This window comes from Bactrocera neohumeralis, chromosome 3 (genome assembly GCF_024586455.1).
Source record: "Bactrocera neohumeralis isolate Rockhampton chromosome 3, APGP_CSIRO_Bneo_wtdbg2-racon-allhic-juicebox.fasta_v2, whole genome shotgun sequence".
In the NCBI taxonomy this organism is placed as follows: domain Eukaryota; kingdom Metazoa; phylum Arthropoda; class Insecta; order Diptera; family Tephritidae; genus Bactrocera; species Bactrocera neohumeralis.
This window is the reverse complement of record NC_065920.1, coordinates 19,644,473-19,670,937: the sequence shown is the minus strand read 5'-3', so window position 1 is coordinate 19,670,937 and position 26,465 is coordinate 19,644,473. Positions and strand designations below refer to the sequence as shown.

The 26,465-nt window shown below is 36.8% G+C and overlaps 1 protein-coding gene and 1 non-coding gene across 3 annotated transcripts in view; one reads left to right on the top strand and one right to left on the bottom strand.

Annotated features, from left to right (window-relative positions):
* Positions 1-743: 743 nt before the first annotated feature.
* Trnav-aac (transfer RNA valine (anticodon AAC)) lies at positions 744-816 on the bottom strand. Its single transcript has one exon. It is a non-coding gene; the product is annotated as a tRNA-Val (tRNA).
* Positions 817-16,474: 15,658 nt separating this feature from the next.
* The window catches only part of LOC126753945 (uncharacterized), a 44,434-nt gene continuing 34,443 nt past the window's right edge, over positions 16,475-26,465 (top strand). For both annotated transcript variants that reach the window (XM_050465729.1, XM_050465728.1), the window contains exon 1: positions 16,475-16,724. The gene's annotated coding sequence lies outside the window, so the exon portion shown is untranslated. The remainder of the gene's footprint in view (positions 16,725-26,465) is intronic.

The following is a 26,465-nucleotide window of genomic DNA, read 5'->3' as shown; positions in this document are numbered from 1 at the left end:
GATGTAAAGCCTTTTTTATATTTATAGCAGAGTTAGCGTCACTTTCAGACCAATAACTTGAGAACGTTTTTTTGAAATATGCTAGAACTTTGAAAGTATTCGAGTTAAGGTTGGTACTAAAAGACAAGGATAGGGGTTTTTTGTTAATGGAGCGATTTCCCTTTCAGGCCAAACACTTTTTAGACCGGTATAATAGCATAACAACCAGTTTTGAATTCAACATAGTTGCTTATGTGTCAGGTTTCAGGTGTTTTCAGACCACAGCCTCAGCGATCACCACATCATTTTCGCTAAATTTGTATCCAACAAGCATTGATTTGAGTTCTGAGTACAGAAAATAGTATATGAATGTTTGATTAGGCATAATATTATAGTATTATTATATAAAACTGTTTCATTGCTCATATTGAATTGAAGGTTAGGTCTGGCTATAAAACATATGTATGAGTTCTAAGGACCTCTCAAAGAAAAGCTTTTCAGCCTGCCTGGTATATATGTATGTATTATATAAACTTTTGTTGATTTCTACCCCATAATTAGCTGGTTGTTTGGCTCTGTCAAGTACTTATGAGAAGCATTAACAATATCGGCAATATTACATTCGTCTATTCAATCAAATACTGATTTTTAGTGCAGGATATATAACAATTTATCGCAATATATAACAAATTATCATTTTTTTAGTCAATGTTAAGACACTTTCAGATTACATTTTTTATTATTAGCACCAAAAAATTAACATCTGTTTCCGCCCGGGATCGAACCGGGGGCCTTCCGCGTGTTAGGCGGATGTGATAACCACTACACCACGGAAACAGTTATTATAAGAAGCCTGGACAAATAACACAAATACCTATTAAAAACAACAACAACAATTTGAAAGTAAAATTCAAGGCAGACATGCTATGGATTAAATATGCAACTGAGCGGCTACAAAAACTACTTTTAACAAAGCACAAGGTTTGAAATAAATAATGTGGTTGGTATAAAGTATATACATATGTACATGTTTACGTATTTTTATCTTGTCACTTTTACTTTTGTTTTGCTTTGCCAATACATACTCGACCCAGCAGTGGCCGAGTAAGTGGTCTTAAGCTGATTAGAAATGTGGGCTCGGCTAAAAATAAACTTGTCAAGCAGCCAGATGGGTGAGCTACCTACCAAACAACAAGAGCATAAATACCCAGCAACAAGCACAGCTTTACATATGTGTGTATATGTAGTGCTGATAATGTACGCTTGTGGCTATTGAAGTGGCTTATCAACGCAAAGCTCCATATATTATAATTAAAATTATTATAATGAATTCTTAACAATTTTGGCGAATTTATTTCGAACGTTTTGGGAAATGAATGTAGATTCTTAAGAGTGAGATGGTTGTTTTTGAGGATCGAGTAAAAACAGTTCTAGCTTAGTGCCTCAAACTAATGCTAATTACACGAGAACTCAAAGGAACGGCTACAGTATGAATAACAAGTAAGAAAGGGCTAAGTTCGGGTGTCACCGAACATTTTATACTCTCGCATGATAAAGTGATAATCGAGATTTCATTATACGTAATTTACATATTTTTCAAATACCGTATTTGTGTAAAGTTTGATTCCGCTATCATCATTGGTTCCTAATGTACTATATATTATACAGAGAAGGCATCAGATGGAATTCACAATAGCGTTATATTGGGAGAAGGAGTGGTTCTGAACCGATTTCACCCATATTTCGTACATGTCATCAGAGTGTTAAGAAAATATTATATACCGAATTTCATTGAAATCGGTAGAGTAGTTCCTGAGATATGGTTTTTGGTCCATAAGTGGGCGACGCCACGCCCATTTTCAATTTTTAAAAAAAGTCTGGGTGCAGCTTCCTTCTGCAGTTCGTTCCGTAAAATCTAGGATTTCTGACGTTTTTTGTTAGTCGGTTAACGCACTTTTAGTGATTTTCAACATAACCTTTGTATGGGAGGTGGGCGTGGTTATTATCAGATTTCTTCCATTTTTGAACTGTATATGGAAATGCCTGAAGGAAACGGCTCGGTAAAGTTTGGTTGACATAGCTATAGTAGTTTCCGAGATATGTACAAACAACTTAGTAGGGGGCGGGGCCACGCCCACTTTTCCAAAAAAATTACGTCTAAATATGCCCCTCCCTAATGCGATCCGTTGTGCCAAATTTCACTTTAATATCTTTATTTATGGCTTAGTTATGACACTTTATAAGTTTTCGGTTTCCGCCATTTTGTGGGCGTGGCAGTGGGCCGATTTTGCCCATCTTCGATCTTAACCTTCTTATGGAGCCAAGGAATACGTGTGCCAAGTTTCATCATGATATCTCAATTTTTACTCAAGTTACAGCTTGCACGGACGGACGGACAGACTGACATCCGGATTTCTCTATTCGTCCACCTGATCACTTTGGTATATATAACCCTATATCTGACTCTTTTAGTTTTAGGACTTACAAACAACCGTTATGTGAACGAAAACTCAAAGAACGGCTGCGAGTATGTATAAAAAATGAAGAAGTAATCGTGAGTCATGACTCTAGTTATGCTATATTTGTGACAAGGATCGCGGAGGATCCTTCCTGGACACACATTATACAAACTATAATACCCCTGGCAAGTGCATTTTTTATAAAAAATATATATATTTATTTTGATTTTGATCGTTTAGTTTATATGACAGCTATATGGTATAGTGGTCCGATCTGAACAATTTCTTCTTTCCGTTATCGGCGGTTCCGAGAAATGATCAGCTTCTTGATGAGAAAAGGCCGTGTGCACATTTTTTTGTCGATATCTCAAAAACTGAGGGATTAGTTCGCATATACATATACAGACGGTCAGACAGATGGTCGTGGCTAAAAATCGAGCCAGTTCTGCATACTGGTAATTCCGCTATTAAATTTTTGGTCGGTAACCCCCCACGAACTTATATCTTTAATGCTTTCTTTAATATCTCATTAAAAAGTCACACTATGGGACCTAACAGAGACCACCAAGTTGTCTTAAGCGCACAGAACGCATTTATATAGTATCGGGTGATTTTTTACAACGAAAAGTCCTACATTTAATTTTTAAGTACAATTGTAAGTTTCCGCTATTAAATTTTTAATCAATTAACCCCTCCAATACGAACTTATCATCAGCTACTACTACAATCAACTTGCACTCAATAGATAGCGATGTCTAAACTTTAATATCTCTGAGAAGTATGATCGCCATTCACCGTAACGTCAATAAATAAATCGAGATCGTAAAGTATCCTTCCAGCACCAGCCTGAAATCAGTAGACCAACATCTAGTCTAGCCTTTAGCGCACCGAACGCATTTATATAGTATGTAGAAGAAAATTCTGTATTGAGCTCACCGATAACCCAACTAATTTTACATTAGAATACTCCCAGAAAAAATATAATTTTTGTGTGTGCTCAAACAATGTATGAATAAAGTATTTTGCCTCAACCTGCGAGTGGCTTTTCATTCAAAATTTCTTAAGAAATAATAAATAAATATTTACATTTATAAATTGTAATGTACGAAAAACTCATCGCTCATATTAATGACATGTGTGCTTGAATGGATTTCCTCTAAATGTATGCATACAGGGTGGTATAAAGAGTGGGTACTTTTAAGGAATTCTTTTTAAAAATTAATTGACATGACTTATTCGTATATTAGCCCCTGGGAAGCAGAGAAGAAGTTAAGAAAGTCGCCAGGAACAAGCGATCTCACTTTTACTGAGTACCAGGACACAAAGGCATCGATGACAATAAGTTAGTGCACCGAATTGCTAAGGGGGTGCATGGCTGTGCTCTTATAATGTGACCGACATTGGTGAACCCATGCATTGTCTTTACGATGATGTGGTCAAGAGCTTGGCAAGTAAGGTTAAAATTCGACGGAATGATCTATCGGGATACAAAACAGCCAAAGTCATGTGCAAAGCGTAAGTCGAAAATACACAAAGCTCCTACTCACTCTTAATAGAAGAGCCTGCAGGGATACGATTGGAATATTTACCTGGTCACAGTCTGGTGGCGGCACACCAATGCAAAATGAGACTGACAGATCGAAATGACTGTAGGAACTATCAAGTGCAAGACACCAGGTAAACAATGGAGCATTTATTGTGCATTTGTTACGCATTAAAAAGGGAGAGGCTCAAAACATTTGAGGAATGAAGATATGAGACACTAGAAGAGATATCGATAGAGGCCGCAGAACCTATTGAAATTCGTTTCAACCACTGGCATCTTAAAGGATGACTACTTCTTATGAACTTCGTAACAGCACTCCATTTGGCATCACTAAGAACCAAAACTGGTCTTTACATGGCACACGAGTCTACCAGAGTGACCTAACCTAATTTGTACATTATTGAGATATTTACATTCTACTATATATGGAAGACGAATTCTATATATAAAAGGTCAATTGAAAAGTCTCTGGCCTGACACATAGATGGTGCTACATGAATTAAATCTATGTGATTTTTAGTTAGTCCTAACCTTCAAAAGGCACGCTTATACATTTGACAGCTGTAGAATTTAGTAATTTGGAAGGAAAAAATGCAGTTGAAGAAAAAACTTGGGTTGATGGCTAGTTTTCGGACACTGTCCCAAGAAAATCAATCATCAAGGGTTGGTATGCTAACTTAAAACGTGGTGAAATGAGCACCGAAGTCAGTAAACACCGAAAAGAGGTTGTAACCAACGAAAACATCAAAATAGACCACAAATTATTTTTAGATGACCGTAAAGTGAAGTGGTTCGAAATAGCAGGCACTCTTAGGATATGAACTTGGGTATGAGAAAGCTCTGAGCAAAGTGGGTACCGGGCGAGCTCACTTTCGACCAAAAATAAAGACGAGTGATGATTCGGAGCAGAGTTTGCAGTAGTTCAACCGTAATGAATCCGAGCTTTTGCGTTGATATATGGCAGTGGATGAAACAGGGCTCCATCATTACGGTCCGAAGTCTAATCGATTGTCATCCGAGTGGACTGCACAAGATGAACCCGCAACAGTCGGCTGGCAACTTTATGGCGTCTGTACTACCTTAAAAAAGGAAGAACCAACAACAGCCACTATTATATAGTATTATTGGGCCGTTTGAAGGATGAAATTGTCGAAAAAGGCCGCAAAAGAAAGTAGTGTTTCACAAAAACAATGCGCAGTAAAAAAGATGGCAAAAATCCAAGAATTGGGTTTCAAATTGCTTTTGCATTCTCCGTATTCTCCAGATCTGGCTCACAGCGACTATTTCCCGTTCTCAGATCTCAAAAGATTGCTTGCTCATTCAATGAAGAAGTGTTCGATGGTGTTGAATAAAGTTTTGTTGAAAAAATTTGTTTTAATATAGTACGCCGTGGACTTTTTAATTGACCTGTTCTATATATGGAAGGCAATTTCTCATGGCCCCATTTCCCAATTTTAAGCTTAAAGAGATATGATTCTTTCACGAGAATAAAATAGTGTATTTTAGACCAAAGGTTTTAGTGGCAAAGAGTTCAAAAAAGAAATCGCCATTTGGACCACCCTATTTATATACATATGTATATGAGTCTTCCTCTGCTATCTAGAGAAGTTACCACCGTCGACTATTACTCTTCCCGGACTACCCTACCCCACTTCATCACTTACCAGCTTAGTACAAATATTTATATAAATTTGCTATTTTAAGAGCATAAAGAAAGCAAACAATTTTTAAATAAATAAATTATAAATCAGTGAAATAAATTGACCATTAAATGTGTCCTTGCAAGCGAAATAAAAAGGAACAGTTTGTAGCTGCGATGAGCAATCGACACGTGACACAGTTACTGCAATGATTCCCGGACGTACGGAGGAATTGGAGGGGAGAGAGCTTGGAAAATGGCAAGAAAATTCAATTTCACGAAAATTTGCAGACCATCAAATGTGAAACTATTATAAATGCGCTACGCATATTAGAGTAGCAGAATAAAGAAAGTGTGAGGAAAAGAAGAGAGGAGAAAGAGAGCATGCGGAGACGATGGTTACACAGCGAAGGACGAAGGCGCAAGACAAATTGGAGGCGAAACGTCTGGCAGCGTCTGACGCCAAGAGATAGTCTGCGATATAGTGTGTATTACATACATATACCGAATTTCTCAATGAAAATATGAAAATCGACAAAAAAAAAGAAAAAAAATTAACAGCGCTAAACCGAAGTGAGAGCCAAGGGTTGCATGGTGTGGCGCATGAATGAAAATTGTTTGGCAAATTAAAAAAATGCGTAGTAAAATCGAAGTCATTGAATAACATAATAAATACATTTGGCAAGTGTGAGTGTCGAAAAGCGAAATTTCTGGTTCGCTCCGCAATTGCAACTGGAATTTATCGCCTACTAGCGACAATTTCATACAATTCAACCGCGCGTTGGCGACATTGACATTGTCATTTTGGGGATTGCGTGGTTCGACGCTTTGGCTCGCTGTCAAAATTACGCTTTAACGGAAATTCGATGCTGCGGGGATTCAAAAAAAAATATAATAAAATCTTATATGTATATATATAGCTAGCAACAATGACGTCAAATGTTGAGCAAGGACATAGCAAGGCTCATAGCTGATAGTATTTAATATTCCAGAAGAAAATTGAAACACAACTAAAGAGAAAGAAGCAATTTTAGCAAACTACTCCCTTGAACTCTACCGTTTCGGTTGTAATACTGCTGTCGTGAGAGTACTTGACCCGAAGTGAGGTTAGGCTGGAAAGTTTTTGGTCAAACCGACAGATCCCGTCACCCACGAAGCGATCTCTATCTTAGAGTATTGACCTTCACTAGAATACGGTACTGAATTTTTAGTTAATCCATCTCAAGTTATTGAATTCTAAGTGATGCTGATTCTGATGCTAGGAAGACAGAGCTAGGAGGCACAGAATTTTAGAAATTATGTCGAAATTAATAAACAACACATACCAGGATAACAATAAGAGAAAAATCAAGCTAATTGGGACTAATTTTAGACTGGAAAAAAGTAAGTAAATACAGCGCTTTACATCTTTAAAAGGTTGGTGTGGCCTAAATAGAAACTAACGGCTGGCGAAACACATTGGTTCTACGCAACTGTTGAAAGACGATGATAGAATACGGTATTCATATGGTCATACATACGATTAGCTCTCAGGACAACGCCAAATCAGGCACTAAACGTTATTTTACATTTACTATCCACAAGCTTGTTCTGTAAGCAATTGCCTGCGAAGACAGAAGTTAGACTTCGGAAGTTTTCCCTTTTCTCTGTAATAAGGAGCATCTTAGAGATTAAGTAAGCTCCCATGTGTACGCAATACCACGAATTTCCGAAATCCTATAGAACTGAACCCAATATTGCCTTCTTTCCAGAGAAGAGTGGGAAAGATGTACGCAATACGACGATTTTCCGAAATCCTATAGAATTGAATCTAAATTTAGTTCCCAATATTGCTGGGAAAGAGTTCAGGAGGACAGAGACACAGGCATAAGGGTCTATACGAATGGATCTAAACTATACAATCGAAAAAAACGGTGGTGCCTTATCAGTTAAATTAGACACCAGAATCGCCTTCCGACTACCAGACGACTGCAGTGTCTTTCAGGATCACAGCTACTAAAGAACGCTTTCTTGTTCTGACAAAGGACACAAGAAAGATTATATATAGAGATATACAAGCAGCTTTGAGTATCTTAGGGTTTCATCCAAGGTAGTGAAGGTATGTCTCAATCTCTTAGTGGACCTGCAAGGGTTCCAGGAGACGATGATAGTAACTGTGAAGCAGATGAACTAGCCAAAGCAAAAACCACCCTTGAACTAGAATCTGAAAATGAGGGAATTATATGCCCCTGCCTGCTTTTAGATATTTAGTCGAGAAATACCTAATTTGCTCAACAATCAGGCATAATGGAATATGGGTCGAACATATCGACTAATAAAATTCAAAAGGGATGACATGAGAACTCTGTTAGACGTGTAAACAGGTCTAATTTGTAGATATGCCAGAAGACCAAGAACACCATAAAATGACTGTTGTAGAAGCTCTAATGAGGTAGAAAAGCAAGCCAGTATACATAGAACATCTTCTAAGCAATTGTAAGGCTTCATATAAAACGCAACTGTTGGGCAAGTGTTTCTCGACAATTTGTCGAAGGTTGCTGAAAAAACTTTTTGGATTGATGAACTTTATCAATACCATAGTGTGGTGCTGAAAGAACATAATGAAGTTTAGTTACGGGGTTTTCACTATGGGTTCCCCAAACACTTAGATGCGTTCTCAGATATCTACTCTACTTACCAACATACCCCTGATTTATTCAAATTGTGATATAACTTATACATTATATTGAAAGAATTTCATTCACTATGAACCCATCTTATTCGCCAGATTTCTCCTCCAAGGTTTATTTGCTTCTTTCAGACTAAAAAAGTGGGCCTCCGGAAAAATATGTCATTAAAAGGAGGTAGAAAAGTAGAGGGTGAAAAACATGGCTAGATTGAAGATCTTGAAGCTTCACAGTATAGAATCGGCAACTAAATAATGGAAAAATAATGAAAAAATGGACTATCGGTGCAGATTAAATATAAATAAAAACCTTATTAACATTATCATAAAACCAAACCTTCGTCATCTTTCCAAAAAGTTATCAAAAACTTATTACATTTTTGCTATCATTATTCGGATTACATGTATCCTTTATCTCACTACACTTATGTACAAAACTTTACCTTATTTCCGCTAGGGTTTTTTGAGAATAGAACAATCTAGTCGTATAAACCGACTAAATCTTCTAAAGTTTTGGGTTTAACTACAGCTTTTTGGCTGTTTTAACGCAACTTAGCGAGCTCAGAAGTGCCGAATCGAAGTCGCTTAACACTAATATTCCTATATACATACTCGACTCATTAACAGTTCAGAAAGTTTATTAATAATTTTTGCGTGGAACGTGACACTTGACAGCAAAGACTTATAGCAAATTGTTTTCTTCTAAGAATTAAGACAATAAATAAAGAAAGTATTGGGAAAACACAAAGGCATGTTCACACGCACTCGAATGTATGTATATTCGTAAACAAATATATAAAGTTTTGTCTATTTTTGGAAGTTCTTTCCATCGATTTCGATTACTCATATCCTTGCAAAGGAGATTATTGTATGTGTGCAAGCATACTACGAGTACAATAATAAAGAGTCATCAATATGTACAGCGATTTTTATCGAGGTCACATTTAATCGCCAGTGAAACGCAAAAATAACAGTGAATATCGCATGAGAGAAGACGCAGAAAATATTAAAAGTGCTGAGAACCAAAAAAGAATGTAGCGATGGAAACGATTTAAGGAAACTGTGGAGAAAATATGGATGTTGCTATAAATATGGATGTACTTAGGGGCTGATTCCATATGGACTGTTGGATCATTGGTCGCCACTGAGGCGAAAAGCTGCTCGTAAGGGATCAAATAGTTTCCAGTCTGATGGTAATGAGAAATAATGCGGGGATAGTTTTATAGTCTGATTGTCTTAACGAACTCTTATTGGTGGAATAAAAGTCTTAAAGCCGTTAAGAAAATCCCGGACGATATTGCCTACGAATTCATTTCAAGAAGTATGGTTTTATCGTAAGTGTCCGCTCTAAAACCGTCCGATTCAATATTTTCAGTCGGAATGAAGTAGTTGTATTAATCTTTTAGCTTGAATCAGTCCTCAGACTTAATCAGACACATCTTTCCAAAAAGTCAATTCCATCTGAGAAATTTTTGTCTTTTGCTTAACACTGCTCTGAGCTCTTTGAGTACTCCACTTGAAATATACGAGCATATCTTCTCATTGATGTCACATCATGTCGTCATTTCCATCATATTTGTCACCAATAAGCCGCTAAAAGCCATCAACTACAGAAACAACAAATGTGTATATCGAGAGAAAAAGAAAATTTGCAAAAATATTTCCATCAAGATTCATGTACACAACAGATTTAAGGGCATTAAGGGCATAAAGGGCCCTTAAAATTACCATAAGAAAGAGCAAATCAGGCGATGCGGGATACAACAAGGGCGGCAGCAGAAACGTTGGAAGAATTTGAGGACGAAAGAAAGGGTAAAGTAAGCAAATAGTCACACAGACATCAGAATATGTCACATATAGAAGATATTTTATAAAAAGCGGGCAATAAACTACGTGGTATGTGGTCAAAGATGAAATAGCTACAGTGAAACCTCTATAAGTAATCCACTTTTTGATTATGCGACTTTCTTAGTAGCACAGTCGAGATATAAATAAATAATATAGAAGCAGAGAGTTTGAGATTTTTTAAACAAACTCCATTGTTTTTGGCGGGTTTGCCTAGGTTGCGGTTCTAAATAGGAACTTGAAGCATTGAATCATCAAGGAGATAAATAAACAAGATTTGGCCAGATATTTCTTAGGATTTTCTTGAGCTTCCTTAGCGTTGATACCTGTACTACTCATTCATGGTGTTCACCTTAAAGTCACCCTGCATAAATCTATCAAGTTTTTAGCGGCTTCCGAAGATCTGTTTGGCTTTTTGAGAAACCTTTTCACATTGAGAAAATATTCAAGAATATTTGAGTGAGGATTAACCGTTCTTAAAAGAAATTAATTTAAAATATTTCTTCCAACAATCTTTGAAACCAGAATCTGCCATCAGATGGACACATACTGACTCTATGCACCTAAAAGCCTTCCTTGGGTTTGAAGTATGAAATTAAAAATGGACTGCCTAGGATGAATATTTGAGGGCCTAAAAGTCGTGTGAGCAAAAGCTTAGAAAACCACTGGCCTTAGTTTGGATGACGGGCACGATTAAATACCTTTCAAACAGTGGTAACCTATATAAGGGTTATTTCAGCGCTACAAATACACAATAGGTCCTAACTTATCACTCTTCGATATCGAAAGTCTCACTTTTCTGTAAGAGTTATGTCTCTACCAATATGCTTATAAAATAATGGAAGTTCAGTTATAATTTTACCGAAAAATTTCCCAAATTTTGTTGTACTGTTGTAGTGTTGGGATTTTCTGTACTGTTTATACAAATTCAACTATATACTAACCGAAAATAAAAGTTTAGATATGCGTACATTCTTCTACTCAGAATCTACGTCACGGACTCTTAGCTCACATGCAAGTTTCTACAAAGTTAATGCCACACAAAAAGCGCATTTTTTACATTGACATACACACGCCCACTCGCCCATATCTGTGAACTTGATGCACTCTAGCCGCTTGTGAGGATATCGCTTTCATTTTGTCGTCGTTTTTTATTCGATTTCTGTTTTGGTAATGTCGTCATCATTATTTCATTACCATATAGCAAGGCTGCCGCCCGCCAGACACTCAAAAAGTTATAGCATGCATATACTTGTATGTAACGCGAGCACCCACACAAGTGTAACAGCACATAACGGTACATGTGCTGCCAACACCATTTACCAAATAGTCCTTCGCTCATTTTCCTGTTCGCACGATTTTGTTATCTTTTTCACTCGCTTTACTTCGCGCCAGCCATCCATCTTATGTGCCGCACTAGTTTTTGTTGACGTCGTTTGTTGTTGTTGGCGCGCTTTTTGCGACTAGAAAAATTTTGTGATTCATGCTTAAAAGTTTAGCGCTTGGCTTTATAGCGCGGACCATCTCATATGCCGTCTTTGTGTGGGTGTTTAAGTGTGTGAGTGTGTGGGATTGGGAGCACAGGTCCGACTTTTTAATTCGGTTAAGTGAATCATTTCAATTTGTTGGATTGAACCTGAGAGGTGGAATAATTTAAATGCCGCTTAAGAAAAACAGCTCACACTTCGTTGAATTGTCGAGCACTTGTTATATATTGTGGGTAGTCCATGTAATCCTCTTGGATAGTTTGAAAATGAAATCATTGTTTTCCAGTAACAATAAGGTGAATTTGGGAATATTTCAAGATTAGGAGTAAGGATATTACATCCAGAATCAAGCTTCGGAAAAAGTAATTCGAATCGAAAATATCTTCAGGGTAATCCAGTTATTTCTGGAGGCATCCGCCCTTTTTCGAAAACAACCTCCAAAGATTCGCTGAGGGAACCATCTGCAAAATTACTTTCGGATAGTAATTGAGGAAGTTTAGAACCCTATGCGTTATCACTAAGTCCTTGTTTAGAGACCTTCTTATGGGAAATTTTATAAAGTAAGTATGAGATCAAAACACTACTGGCGCAGGTGCGTTGAGAACGTCTGTATAGTCTAGCAGAACGTAAACAAGTCCACCTCATCTGGGTGAACAGTCACAAAGGTATAGCCGGGAATGAACTGGCTGATGAGCTCGCCCTCTCCGCAACATCCACGAACAAGGTGGGTCATCGTGGTGGGTCAACGCCGTGGGTCTTCATACCATAGAGAAGGAAGGAATGGACAATGAAAGGTATTGACAAGAACCCCAAGCCATGCACCATGCCAAGTTGCTAATGGGGGGTTATAACCTTAGCAGTTTTAAATACATAATCAACCTCCCTCTCCTCAAGGTACTTGTCGCATTCTACACTGGCCACTGCAGGCTGAAGAAAAAGTTATATAGCTGGATCTAGCTTCTTGAGCAAATATTCGGTTCTGCGAAAAGGAGCCTGAAAGTCCAGAACCCCTGCCAATTGATTGCGTAGCAATCTGCAGACACAGGATAAAAGCCCGGGGATCCATGTTTCCAAATAGGGTTCACATCGCCTCACTAGGACCTAATAGTATATTGGAATCAATCAATATCAATTTGCTGGGGCTAGGTGGGTTTTTGTGATTTAGGAAAGGTCACAACAGAGCTAAGGTCGCGGTGCAATCCTCATCTATTTATCTTATCTTATCTATAAAGTTAGGCTGATTTTACTAAAGCCCTATTAGAAGTTGGAATTCTAGTCCTTTACCGGACTATACAGCGTTGCATTGCTGAAGAGGTAGTCTTTGTTCATAGAACCTGCAATTATGAGATTTGGAGATCGTGTGAGCGGGACCAACAAATTATGACCATAGGCCGTATAATTATATAAATTATATTACAGAAAATAAGACAAGGCATGCAGTCTTGGAAGAAGAAATAAGTAGAACAAAAGTGTACTGAAATCCTGACAATAAAAGGATGACTTAATATAGGCTTTTCAGATTTACGCGAGTTGAAGTCGTACTCCAAAGCAATTGCAGAGAAACTCACGGATCGGATGATGTCGAATGCGTCGAACTTGGAGATCCAAAAACTATTTAGAAATATTTTTTGTTCTTCATTTGACTTTCCAAAGGAATTCGACGGAGAACTGGAAGGGATTAACCATGGGTAAGGTGTGCTTGTCCGCATCAAGTTTTGCAACTTCCTGTTTTGATTTATGCACATGACTAAGCGTTGATCTACTTTCCTGTACATAGAAATGAATGAACTGTATGTATAGGCGCGAGAAAATTCTATAAAAACACGGAATATGAGCAACACAGTGTCCAACCCGGACTATCAGTGTCTATCTCATTGATAATGAGAGTGTGTTCATCTTTATATACAAACATATATTCAGATTGTCCACAGCCCAACAACACTACTCAGCTAATTGTAACAGTTAGTTGCAACTCATCAGCATATGGTTAACAGACCACAACCGAAGCGAAGCCGCGCAATCGCCACAAAGCTGTCCCCGACGGCATCGCCTTCGATGCAATTGCCACCAACAAGTTAATGTACTGTTAGACAGAATCGAGAACAACAAGTTCTGGTATATACATAAGCAAGTTAATAGTTTTGTAAGTATGTATGTATGTGCATAGGATTGTGGTTGGCATTGTTATTGGCTAGTTATTCGGGTAACGCGCATATCTTGCCGAATGGCGCAGCTAGAGTCTGTTCTGACTGGGCAATTTTGGTTGCGAAAACTCGCAATTCAACAGGAAAGCAAGTGATGAAAAGTGAGTAGATGTATCCGGGGTTTTTCACACTTTATTTCTGCCAAATTTTTCATGGGAATGTTGAAAATATTTGTCGCATTATTTGGTGGTCTCCCAAAGGCTTCAAATTTGCTAAAGAACTATTGGGTACTTCAATAGCTTTCTCATTGTAAATGAATCTTAAGGAAATATAGATCAACGGGTGATTCTAGTAGAGGTACTTTTTTCAATAATTTTTTTTTAACAGATTCCGTGAGTCGTGGCAATCTGTCATATTATTTTTGGTCAGTATAGTTTGGCACTACATCAAGGAAAGACTTACGCTTGAACAACGTTTACAAATCGGTCAACTTTATTACGAAAGTTCCCGTTCTGTAGGAATGAGTTTCGCGCGCTTCGCTCAACTTATGGTCAACATAATCGGCCTACTGAGTGTACTATTCGCAACACCACCACCCATCTTGAGATCCAGCATTCATTATTGGATAATATAGAGTGCCTGAGAGTGAACACGAAGACCGTGGACAGTTTTTTCGCCGTTTGCAGCAACTCGGACTGACGTATGGCAGGACTTTTACGCCGAGATCTTAAATTGAAAGCGTACAAAAAACAGCTTGTGCAAGAACTGAATCCGCTCGACCTTTCCAAGCGACATCGCTTCGCTTTATAGGCTCTTGAAAAGCTCCAAGAAGATCCGACGTTTTCGATCCAAATTTTAACCAGCGATGAGGCCCATTTCTGGCTCGATGGGTATGTTAACAAGCAAAATATCCGCATTTGGGACGAAGAGCAACCTGAAAAGATTTAAGAGCTGCCATTTCATCCTGAAAAAACAACGGTTTGGTGTGGTTTGGAATCATCGGTCCATATTTCTTCAAAAATGGTAATAAACTTTCCCCATTAAATTTGAAGTTTCTTTAAATAATTAGGGAACCTCGAAATGGAACTCCTTTTAAATGGACGGAACAGTCTTTGACCCAACAATGAGAAGGGTTCTTTCTTTTTGAATGAAAATGTGGATTTATTCATACTTAAGAAGATCATATGTTATCTTCAACATCTATAACCAATTTTTCTAACAGTTCTCCAACATTTCGATACCGCTTTGGTAGTGTAAAGCTTTTAAATAAACCATAGTGTCCTACTAATTTGATTTAAATTTAAAGGCCAACTATTTGCTTGCTTGTTTCGACATAATTTTGTCAACATAAATAATGTACCTCGTTCAGAAAGGCTAATAGGGGCAATAACGCCCAAAAACTCTGCGAGATGGTTGTCGCGTTTTTTGAACATTGATAAACGTTCCTGTTCATTGGGATTGTGATAGGACTGATAAATTCTTAGCATAACATTATGAAGTAGTTCTTCATCCCGCGACTATTTTCTCTTCCCAGGCTTAAGAAATGGCTCACTGGAAAAGGAACTCACTCAAATGAGGTCAAGGAGTAAAATAGAAACATCTATTTTGACGATATGGGGTTTTGCACTAACGAACCTGACTCAAAAAATTGGACTACCGTTACAATCATCTGGATTGAGAATAAAGCTCTATTTTTATTCAAGGAACATAGGTTGTGGCAAAAATAATGTGACGGGGGACGGACCAATTTTCGAGAATGACATACCAGCAAGCAGAGAGAGAAAGTGAAGGGATATTCGTTATCGGTAATGAGCAACATAAGTAGCCGTGTGTGAACACAGCGATACAACAAACACTACTTTAGATAAGCGACCGAAGTGGAAAACAACAACAATAAGAACAAAGTTAACAGCAAAAACAACAGCAGAAGCAACAAAAACCACACGAACAATGACAGTAACAAAAAAAAAACAACAACATAAGCACAACAATTTGCTGTAACTCATGGTTGTAATTCATATTGAATATTGCTCGCTGTTTTTGTTGTTACTTTATTATGATACTACAGCTAGTTTTTTTCCATGGTACTTGCGACCAACACTCACTGGCATATTGACGGCTTATACTGCCCACACTACTTGCCACAGCTCGTGGCCTTTCTGCAGAATAATGAATGTTGCTGCTGCTGCTGCGCACTGGCTTCTGCTCGGCTGCTGTTATTTCACACTGCCGCTGCTGCTGCTGCCGCTTCATGTGCTCTGTCTTGCTGCTAGTGCTTCTTTGTGTCTGCTTGTTTCCATTATCAACGCTGGTTGTGTTGCTATTTTATGTTTGTGTTAGCTGAACAGGACATGTTAACCTATACAAACGCACTCTTAAAGTCAGTGATTCACACACACACACATAAAGGTTGTTTATGGCGAAAGCGAAATCAATTTTGCGAACGAAAGTGTTGTGTTTTGTGGAGCAACGTCGCCATGCCTCGCACATCCTTTCGTTTCTCGGCACTTCTTTGCCCAACTAACCGACCGAAACCGAGTCTTGCTAACACAGTGGCCCTCCAGTGCCCCTCCAGTCCCGCTGTTGCGGCTACTAGCTCACCAGCGCTGTCGTCACTGTCGCCATTGCTGCTGTTGCGCCGTTATTGTTGGCATTGTCGTCGCTGTACAGCGTTGACTTCTCGCCTATAAATACAAATGTTCTGGCCAGAATGTGGCTTAAAGCGACACAGTTATCCTAGACGTAATCTACGCCGCGTGCAACACAACCGAGCGTTAGCCAAAGTGTAGAAAGTGTATAAAGTGTGTATAAAAATTGTGGTGAAAAATAAGCGTTGCTACATTTTTAATTTGTGCAAGTGCCACTAATTCGATTACAAAGTAACTGACACGATTTTGTGGCACAACAGAAATAACGGTTGCAACTTTTAAATTGCCATTAAAAAGTGAATCTCTGGAGAAGTAAGTGCATTAAAGTGTTGATAGCTTTAAATTAAACCGTTAATTCGAATAGCGGACAGTTTGTAAGTGTTGAGTGATTTGATTTGATTGAATGGCGAATCGTTAAGGCGGAGAATATTTGAACGTAAATTTGATTTATTATTCAAAAGGACTGAGTGTTAGGGATGTCAGTGAGAATATTCTGGAAAACAACACTTTTTGATTAATAATTGAATAAATGATGGATTTTTTAATTGCAAATAATGAACTACTTGTTAGCTTTAGGAGCCTATATCGTTGTGAAGAAATACAAAAAAATGTTTTTGAAAACTCGACTTTATGTACATTTAAAGACTAAATAATGTTTTTGGAGCATATGAGAGGTGTCTCTTTAGAAACATTAATATTTAGTTATTATTATAAAGGGTGATCTATTTCGAGGTTTCTTACTTTTTTAAAGAAAGAACACAGAAATTTAATGGGGAATGTTTATTATCATTCGAAAAAACTTTCTTCCATATTTATTTTTTGAAGATTATCTCTTTCAAATATTGGCCGTGACTACGTCTCAGATGGTCCATCCGTTGAGTCCTATGATGACTCGTTCGAGCATTTCGACTGGTAACTGGCGAATGAAAAAGACTATTGAGAAAGTACCTCTACTAGGACCACCCGTTTTAGGGTGTAATGCTTTTGAAGACTACATAGTTCGTTAATTTCATATAGAAAGATAGTTCGTTATTTTTATAACAGTAAATACGCATATGAGTAAATGTTAATCTTGAATATAATCTTGAATAAATCATTTAAGAGGTTACATCAATTTTTTCATCAATTTTTTTCTCACATATAAAATGAAAACTTAAATTTTAAAATTTTTGGGAAAAAGATTTTAAACTCGGCCATTGCGACGTCATTTCCGGTGACCCCTCGGAAAAAGACGCGCTTGCGTTGGCTAAGCAACTCCTTACAGGATCAACTAAAATGAAAAAATACGTGTTTTAGTTAAAACCTTAACTTATACTTGAACGAAGGAAAAAAACTGAAAACTGTTTTTTAGGCGGACATTTTTACAAAAAAATGGAAATTTCGCCAATTTTTTTTTCAAATAGTTGAAATCGAAAAAAAATCCTTCGTCCAAGTTTTAATGAATGGTATCTCAAAGACCTGTGTAAAATTTCATGAATATCGGTCGAGTAGTTCTCGAGAAATCTTGCCAACCGACTTCAAAAACACAGTCTCGTGAAAAACGCGGTTAAAGACGGCGTACTTAGCCTAGCTAGCCTCGAGCGCATAAGTTCTCAAGGCTGCAGCTCCGAAACTATTACGCGGATCAACTTGAAAATATAGGACAATATTCTAGATGTGTTGTAGAATTTAATAAGACAATAAAAAATCGATTTTTTTAAACACCTAAACCCTTGTAACCCTTTAATGAACTACAATAGTAACAACTAAAACTAGTAAAGATTTCGTAAAATGTTATACCAACAAAAATATAAACTTTAAAGGCAAGAGGACTAATAGAGAAATCAATTATTCATCTTAGAGGGGCTAAGGAAGATACTACCCCATTTTTTTAAGCTTTGATACCTCTTTACAATTTTTTCATTAAAAATCCTCTGTAAAAGATATTTCTACCAATAACTGCTTATAAAGGCCAAAGCCACCTATTTGTGCGAAAATAATGGGTTGTCAAAAAAGTCTTGCGGTATTTTTATTGATTTTTTTTTTTTTTTTTATTGAAATAGAAATGAATTTTTGATGACTCATGCCCAGCTCTTGACCGATGCTACGGCTGCTACTATGCCGGTCTCTTTCGACCAATTCAGCGATTTTATCGCAATTTTCGACGACAGGCCTTCCGGAGCGTGGCGCATCTTCGACCACCACTACACCAGAACGAAAACGTTGAAACCATCGTTGTGTGGTGGAAATGGAAACTGTATCGGGTCCATAAACTGCACAAATTTTATTGGCGGCTTGAGATGCATTTTTGCCTTTATCGTAGTAGTACTGTAAAATATGCCGTATTTTCTCTTTATTTTGCTCCATGTTTGCGACGCTATAACTCACGAACGACTTAAAAGAAACGATCAAACAATCAATCAAACACGTGTTAGCGCGTGAAATGAGCTTTCCAAAAAGGTATAGCATGACCCGATGCGACGAATAAAACTAGAACTACGCGCTTTCAGCGCCAGCTAGCGAAAATACCGCAAGACTTTTTTGACAACCCATTATTATATCTAAAACGAAATAAGAAGGGGCTTTGGAGTCTAGAAAACTAACCGAAAATAGTATATTAATACATTAATATATCGCCACATATATATATGCTTCCTTTTGCAAATCGGTTATTAATATCAAGATAATAAAACAAGGAATAGTACTGTATTAACTTCGCTTTCACCGAAACTATAACACCCTTCACAGGTACATTTTTATCGGACAAAAGGGTATATGCAAAAATATTTATATTCTGATTTTGATGGGTCAATTTGATTGTCAGCTAAATGATATAGTTATCCGATCTGAACAATATTTTCGTAGATTGAAGCGATACCTGGGATACAAATCTATGCTAAATTTCGAAAAATTTTCCCTATAAGAATCTGAGTTTTATCGGTCAGTTTGAATGTCAGCTATAGTATAGTACAGTATAGTACGTTATAGTAATACAAACAGAAAATTTTCTTTGCCTTGTGAAGATACCTCTCCTTACATGGAATTGAGTTTGACCGATCAATTTATATGGCAGTTATATGCTAAAGTGCTCTAATGTATCAGTGGTTTCGACAATGAGCAGCATGTTGGTGACAACAAGATATGTGTTTATCTTATAAATTGATGGAATAGGTCGAATATAAACAGACGGATAGATGGAAAGGCAGACGGACATGGCTAAGTCGACTCATTTTCAATTATATACATACATATAGTATATACTTTCTAGATATTTTTCCCCGATATTTTCTTTGTCACAAACTTTGGCAAACTTACTGCCTGTTCAGGGTATGTATAAAGATTGCAGAAAGAGCTTTTAGAGATAAAAATGTATTTATGGCGATAAAGGGCTCGAAACAATACATAATATTGCTAAACTCATTTTATACTTCTTCATAAGCTGAATCTCAGGAAAACTTCTACAATTCTAGGTTAAGAAGCTAGCTTAACGAATAAAGAGTTTTATCAGAACATGCATTTTATATGTTTTTAATTATCTTTCCACCGAAGTTAGGTTAGGTTCCCTATCGGCAAATTTGGAAGGCTCAATATCAGTCACCTTCATCATAAGACCATAACACTTAGAAATGAAATAAATTTTCATGTAAAGACGATAATTGAAACTTGTTATTAGTTGATTCATTACTTTGGCAGGTAGTTCTCCGTAAAGAGCGTGAGCTAAGGTGGTTTTAATGGTTTCAATGTTGGTCTCTGTAAAAGTAAGACAATCAAGAGAGAAGTACAATAATAGTTCGAATGGAAGTAAGGAAAATTTTTAACTGTACCTCTTAGGAATCAAACGGACAATGATCAATAATGCCACTTAAAGTTAAATAAATACATGCCCTACTGACCACAGACAGTTCTCTAGATCACTTTTAATTTATTTCGCGACGGCATAAATTTGCTACGTTGGAAGCATTGCTTGTCCAAACGTTGCTAAGATCGCGTGAGCTCCAGCTGTCTGTAATAAACCAAAAGGCGAGTGTCTTTCGCTTTTGAAATTTATAATTCTCATTTGTACTATATCCCTTAATTGAGTTAATTATATTGTACGTATTAGGGTATACTATACTCAAGCAGTTTAACTGGTAGTTGAGGCAATTAAAACTAGGCGCTCTCTGTGAGGCATTTTAACAGATTTTAACAGATATGGAACTTTCGGGAAACTCTTTTACATCATTTTCAATAATAAATATAGTTTTCTGAAAACCTATTTATTTTTACACTTTTTAGTTTTTCATTAAAACGAGCTGAATGACAAGTTTTTAAGCTGAAGAAAGTTTTTAGAAAAAAATTGATGGGTAAATATCTAAATAATATATTAATTAAGAGTATGCTAAATTATGTAAGTTCGTTTAAGCAAATTCTCTAAATTGTTGAATTTAAAAAAAATTCAGCTTACTAATTTTAGAGAATCTCTGAAACATTTCTTAACTTTATCGACAAAGAAAATTAAGATACTTTAAATTTAATAAAAAAATAGTTTCATTGAAATTTTTAAAGTGATGTAATAGCCTTTTCGCATAGGAATTAATTGATCAATTAACCGACGTTTGCTCGATTAAGGCACTAATTTAGATCGATTTACTATTCAAAATATCTTATTTTAAGTTTATTTATTTATGTTTTAATAGTCGAATTAATTAAATTAATTCTTAATCGAATTCCAATCGAGTTGAAACTGGAATGCAGCTCAGGGATTGTTGTCCAGGCTGTAAATTCGGTTGCAAGCATTGATAAAATACCAAGCAGTTGACGAATTTTAATCATCAGAAAAAATACACATTTAAAGAACACAAACAAGTATAACAGCTGATTCTTAATCGAGCCTATTTTTAATTTAGTAGCCGGCTATGCGAAAAGGCTATAACCCAGTAATAGCTTAAATAGGTTTCTACTTTGATACAATAAGTTTAAGTTTTAATAATACATTTTTTTAGTTTTAAAAAAACATTTTATTGAAGATTTCGGACTTTTCTAACAACGTATTTGCTTAATTATTATTTTGAAATTTATACAATTTTCTAATTGAGTAGCGCTGGCTGAATCTTGGTTCTTTGCTCTACTTTTATTAAGGAAATGTTTTCGCTTTCGCTCGAAAATTTATGAAAATATGAATTCATATGCATACATATATACATAGTATATATATGTCACCTGAAAAGAAAATTCCTCATAATTTCGGCACAATAATGCGCTGCTTGTTGGCCCTTGTAACCCTCCAGATCGCAGAATTATATTGAGTAAGTGTATGAACATTTCATGTGATACACTTATACATATGTATATAATCATGAATTTATTTCGTCTCCCATTTAAATACTACATTTTTGTCACGCACCGCAAACATACACACACGCCTCTTTCTTGCAACATGCCTCAGGGCATAGAAGTTGCAGTTATTTAACCAAACACTCCACTATAATACAGTTACCGGCATAAATATGAGTAAAAAAGAAATTAGTATTCGCACTCTTTTGTCGTGGTGGCAGTTATAATTACCACGCTAATTAAAAAGTCTAAGTACATTCGCGCAGGGTGGCAACTGCGCATCTGCATAAATGCATATGGATGGCTGCTTTGCCGGCTTGATGAAATGTTGGCACAACAACAACAACAAACACGCTTCGGAGTCACCGATTTACAAGCATGCACCCCGCATGACAAAATAGCATGCGAATACAAACATTATGCTTTAATTATCTGATTCCAAACAAAACTAAAAATTCAAAAAACAACAAAAAAGTTGAAAAATTAAAACGCTCGTTGGTAACTGCTTTCGTAATGTGCACTGGAGTGCTGTGATTTTAATTGAAAAACACTGGCAACAACCAACGCAGCAACAACAACAGGGCGCGTTTTGCAGCACACATTTGTAGAAAGTCATTAATAAGCTTACGAAAAAAATTGTTGAAAACAAAAAAGATTGCAATTACAAAATAGTTAAATATACACTAGTACTTTTAATTTCATCTCTTTCGCCATGCTTCGCTAATTTTCCACAAAAATTCAAATGCAAATGCAAATGAAAGCGAGAAGCAGCCTAAATCTAAACAGCAGAAAGATGGTACAAGCCACCGAAAAACTATTTTTGAGGGCCTGCTAAGAAAGCGGAGACGACATCTGTGTAGTGGGTGCGAAAACATACTTACATAGATATCTACAGGCATACATACATGTGACCACCGACTGACACAATTGCCAAGAAAATAAATTACTTAAAAAATTTCTCTGTGCAATTAACAAGAGATAAGCTTAGAAAGTAAAAAAATGCTAAGTTCGTGCGCTATGAAGAAAAAAACAAAGAAAAAAAGGTTAAATGGTAAATCCGTTGAGTCCAATTTTCGATGACTAGTTCAAGATTTCGGCTGGAACGCGTGATGTTTTGCTTCAAGACCTGCATTGTAGCGGGATTGTCCGCATAGACTTTAGACATATCCCCACAGGAAAAAGTCTAACGATATGATATCATACGGTCTTGGTGAACAGCCCAAAACGTGAAACTATCTGCTCAATGAAGTGTTCTCTCAATAAATCCATTGATTGATGCAATGTGTGGAAAGTGGCGCCGTCTTGTTAAAACCAAATGTCGCCGAGATCACAAGCTTCAATTTCAGGCATCAAACAGTCGGTTATCATGGACCGATAACGGTCGGACGGTTACGTTCTCGCGGAATTATTTTTGAAGAAATATATACCAATCATACGTCCGGTCCACAAACCACAACAAACCTTTTTTTTTCCTCGATGTAATGACAGCTCTCGAATTTCTTCAAATTGTTCTTTGTCCGAAATGCGGAAATTTTGCTTATTTATATACCCATCGAGCCAGAAATGGGCCTCATCACTGAACAGAATTTGGCTCGAAAAGGTCGGATCTGCTTGAAACTTTTCAAGAGCTCATAGAGGGAAGCGATATCGCTATGAAAGGTCGAGTGTCTTCAGTTCGTCCACAAGCTGTATTTTGTACGGTTTCAATTTAAGATTTCGATGTAAAATTCGCCAAGTCGCTCCATACGTATGTCCCAGTTGTTACAAATGGCGCCGAATCGACTCTCCACGGTCTCCAGTACACTCTCAACTACAGCTACTATATTTTCTTCACTGCTCGCTGAAAGTGGTATATTCGGTCGAATATTCTGCAATAATGAATGCTGGTTCTCAAGATGGGTGACGGTGTGGCGAATAGTACGCTCAGTAGGTCGATTGTGTTGACCGAAGCGCGCGAAATACATTCTTTACAGAACGTGAATTTACGTAATAAAGTTGAACGATTTGTAAACGTTGTTCAGGCATAAGACTTTCCGCGATGAAATGCCAAACAATACTGAACAAGAAGAACATGACAGCTTGACACGACTAACGCCTGATCCGTCTAAAAAAGACTTTTGAAAAAAGTACCTCTACTTGGATCGCCAGTTATATGCGATAGTGATTCTATCTGAACAACATGTTAGGACCATTTTGTAGGTCCATAATCTATGACAAATTTCGTGAAAATGTCTCAACAAATAAAAAAATGTTCCGTAAAAGGACTTGAAGCTATATGCTGTAGTAGTCCGATAATAATCTATCTGGCTGAGATCAGCGTGAATTTGTGGCCCTATTCCTCATATTTTCAATATTAACTTCTAAGTATAATTTCTATGGGTCTAGATTCGTAAAAATGGCCTGACTTGACAATATATTCTGGAAGTAAGAAAAATGGATCAAATTCCTCCCTTCCAGGTTATATGTATAGAACATAGATCTCATCATATATTGACATTTTGTACACAAAATAGTGGCTTTTCAACAGAACCTCTACGGGCGATGGGGATATTTGGAACTCATGCTAGTTGAATCTAAATAAAAATCTACATAGATCTTAATTCATTAAGACTTGCTAGCAAAGTACGTGTGGCTTTAACTTCACTTAAAAATTAGCAAAACGACGGACTTGCAAAAGAGCTTAAATTTATAGCCCACGAAAGGAGCTGTAAGTTCTTTGGAAAAAAATTACAACGTTCCAAACTCTGCGACCCTCCAGCGAATTGATATAGACCACAGATTTTCTTTACTATTTTGCTAACTGATTATTATTTTTACGACTCTTAAGTATACTTTAATCGAACAAAAATCGATTTTTTATATTCTAGACTGACCCAACAATTTAAGACCCTTTAATTGTATTATACCACACAGGGTATTATTTTGTCTGTGCCTTATTCTTCTAGTAAATAAGAAGTCACTTTTTTAGGGATTACAAAACTGCAAGTCTGAATCGTTGACTCAAAATATCAGATGTCTTCCAACAACATTAAAAAAACTCGTATATGGTAAATAAAGTATTTCAGAGAATATACAGCAGATCTGATCAATTAAAATAAATGGTTAGATTAAAATATGAGAGGATAGTTGATGGAGTTACTAGAGATTGTTTTTCAAAACTCTATTGAATCTCGAATAGGTAATAAAGGAACTATATATGGAGGTATTTGTCGGTTTCAAGAGTTTTAAGGTAAGTGAGTGGTTGGCATCACAGTCTAGTTCCGGGGCTGTCGGCATTGCTTCTAGGATGGCAGGGCCGTAGGAATTTCTTCTTCACAGATAATAAGTTTATACCGCTCGGTCGATTGAAGGTAATAAACAACCAACTCCATTTGCTCACTTTAGTTAATGAGCCCCCATTTAGATACCAAGTAATAAAGTAATACCAGTTGAGGGATAACTTGAATTTTTACACAATCAAACCAGCAGAACCCTATATGCTTCCTGACATGAATGCTTGTATTTTTTGGTATGCAATTGCTGATTCTGGTTCAATACCTTTCCCTGTGTTTAGTCCTACTTGTGTCCTTCTCTAGCTGACTAGCGCATTGTTTCCTTTAAAAGCCTTGAAGGAGTGACATAAGAGACCGCCCACAAAGCACTAACTCAGAGGTCATTCCACTCACACTTAAACACACACAACCAGCTACATTTAGGTGCATATGGCATGCTTGAAAATGAGATAACAATTTCCACTTCATAAACACCTCTCCTCCGCAGTTAGTGCAAAACCTTTCATGCTGCTGCGACGACTTCTGCCGTTGGTGGCCCACGGGAATCTGCAGCCAATATCGCATTGCAGTTATAAACATATGTACATATTGCGTTTAAAAAGGCGCACAAGCATACATAACGGCATAGAAGCAAGCGCCGTCGGGCAAAAAGTGCTTTTGGTTACCCTTGTGGTGTCATAAATTATCGAGTTATTAGTGAAGTTCAATTTATTGCGAATTTTCCACTCAACACTTTTTTGCGCTTGCCACTCATATGACACACACACACACATACAAACTTTCGTTAAAGGGCATTGAACACATGTTTATATAAGTATACCTTCAATTTTCCTCGACTCTCCGTGCAGACTATGTAACCATATACACCTATACCATATGTGCTGGCATTTAACGGTTTTTATTAAGCACTTTCACAGTATTTATGCTACACCGGACGCGTGTGCGGACCACGATAAAAGCGCGTAAATTTGTTGCAACGCCGAAAATATTGATACACTCTTTAATTTATGATTTTTTAAAATTAATTGCCTGTGAAAGAGTGTGGAAAATATGGGGGTTGAGGGTAATGCTTTCATTGTAATTTAATGGACTAACAAATTGTAAAATTAGCTACAAAATTATGAATTGAAATTTACGCAGTATAAATGAGAAATACCCTAAAAGTTACAAAAATCTTTAAAGAAAGGTTTTTCTTACTTCAAAATTATATACATATTTACAAATTTATAAATCTTTATGCCATTTAGAACTGACAAATATAACATAATCTGTCTGAAGGAGTGTTACTTCGAACTGAGAGCTGTATATATGTATAGCACACAGTTGTAGAACTATTTCTAATAATTTTTTTCCCATATTCAATATTTCATTATTTCTATTTTATATTTTTCAAAAAGCTGGCAACTCTTCATTACAATATTTTCATCATTTAGGGTTTTTAGGTATATTTGGTTTCTTCATCTGTCTGTCTCATCAAAACCTCTTCAAA